Here is a 2,367-nt window from a genome sequence, read left to right as displayed (position 1 = left end):
TGCCCTTGAGTGGAAATCAGCTATTTCCCTCGGGAAATTCTGTGGGAGAGGGTGATGAGCCCCAGCACCATCGTCAGAGCTCCCAAATGGATGAAGCCTTGGGTTCAAGGCCAAGTTGGATGGGGTTTTGAGAAACCTGGTCTGGGACAAAGTGTTCTTGTCTTCAAGGTCTTCTAGTTGGAACTAGAAGATGCTTAAGGTCCCTTCCAACCCAAACCATTTGATGACTCAAGAGGCCTGTGGAGGAGAGAGATGAAAGTGTTTCCTTAGGAGGAGACAGGCCAGCTCATACATACAGAGAGACACTTCTCTTCTGACACATGGTCTCCTCCAGGATGTTTCCTTGGCCAAAGTGAGGAGGCCATGAAAAACAAAAGTTCTGTGAGGGTATTTGCCAATTAGCTTGGGGACTGGGCACCAAGTGCTGTGTTCCCTTGGGCTGCTTAGTCCTGAGCCCCACCTGTGTGAGAGACAGCCCCTTCCACCAGCCTCTCTGGGCCAAAATGGGGTAGGGCCAGGGCCCACGTGGGCACCCAAAAATGTCCCCAAACAGGAGCCAAGCACCACATCAGCCTGTGCAGGTAAGCTCATTCCTCTGCTCTGCCCACTCAGCCCTTCAAAGGCAGAGCCTGGGGGCAAACAGAGCAAGCGAGACAAGCTCTAGTCCAAATCCTGGAGGGTGCTTAGTTAAGAGATCATTTTCTTTTTTTTTTTTTTAAGTCTAGGTGAGGTTTCTTTATGTCTGGGTTTTGTTTTTGACTTGAAACTTGTGAAAATCACAGCATGACCTTTGCTGGCTGAAAGTCTTGCCAAAACCAGCCAGCACCAGGGCAGTGAAATTCATCTCCCTGTAGTGCCCTGCCAGTGCCTTTTGGTGCTGAACTGCAACCATCTCCAGGCAAGGAACAGGAGTTCAGCCTCAGCAGTCCATTCAGTCTTTTGTCTTTCTGCTGAGAAAGTGAAAACACTGCTTGTAGTTCCAGTGCCAACTGCAGTTCGTGTTTCAAATTAACTAAAGTTCATTATTTTACACTTTAGGTAGAAGCTGCAACAAACTGTTCACCAGCAGTCCAAGCAATAGTATACAAGCCCCTCTAGGATCCCTTGGAAGAGCTCCTGATGAGTTCACCAATGTTTGCACATTAACCTCTGGGTGAAAAGCCTGCCAGAGGGATGTGAGAACTCCACCGAGCCCTCCAGAGCATGACACAAAATGATGCAAGTGTGGGAGCTAGGAGAGAAAAGGTTTTGTGAGCCCAGAAAAATAATAAAACATTTAAATCCTTAATTGTTTTTCTTGAAGATTTATCCAAAATCAAGCTCTACTTAAGGCTGTGAGTTTGCAGAGCATTGTCAATAAATTAGATCATGCACACAAGGCAAGGATTTCAAGCCAAAAAGCTCTAGCCCTGAGTCGCTTAACAGCAACACTCCCCAGAAAAACGACTCAAGATGAAACATGAGATATGTATTAATTATCAATGGTCTAACAGAAAATTTAATGAAGACAAGTATCTTCTTGCACTTTATCCACGATAACGATGATAGTACGTCAGCGAGGCGCATACCTTACAACGCAGCAGTGAATGTCAAGTCTGAAGCCATTACAGCAATTCCCCACAATAATGGCCAGCCAATGCATGGGCTTGTAGCACTTAATCAAAGTAATGACATCCATCCACAATTATTTATGTTATGGTAACAAAGAGCTGCCAAATGCAAAACAAATGACATGAGGATTTGCAAGTGAATTTCTTCCCGTAAATTCTCCTTAGGTTATGCTTAAGGGCCCTCAGGATGGAAGTCTGTCTTTATCCAGAGTGATATCAGAACCGTGGGGTTATTGTGCCATGTTTTACTGCCTATAAGAAATGAACCTTGAATGCTATCACCAAAACGAGCTCTTCAGCCAACAGAACTGTATCAATATCACTTGAGCTGGCCTTGGTTTACACCCAAGAGTTGTCTTCAGAATTCTACAAGAGGAAAAAATATTGTTTGGAAGACAACCTTTGCTTACTTCTGTCCATCATGGAAAACAAAGACCCAGCTGTATCAACACTTAAACACTCATTTAACTTAAAGTATATGAGCAGTCCCTACTTACCTCAATGGGTTTGGATTAGAGCCATTATAATTACCAACCATGAATCTCTATTAAGTGCAGCACTGTTCTTTCAGGGGCATTTATGTGGGTGTTTGTATAAAAACACTGTCAAAAACTAACGAACACCAGTAAATATAAAATGGCAACATTCAGGTTCAAATGTAATGAACTAATTTATTTTTTTTAACACTACATCCAACTGTTTTTCACCACTCACAGATGTCACTGGAACAACTTGAATACAAAAAAATTGCCTAAGA

Source organism: Poecile atricapillus, chromosome 9 (genome assembly GCF_030490865.1).
Source record: "Poecile atricapillus isolate bPoeAtr1 chromosome 9, bPoeAtr1.hap1, whole genome shotgun sequence".
NCBI lineage: Eukaryota > Metazoa > Chordata > Aves > Passeriformes > Paridae > Poecile > Poecile atricapillus.
Note: the sequence above shows the minus strand (reverse complement) of the source record.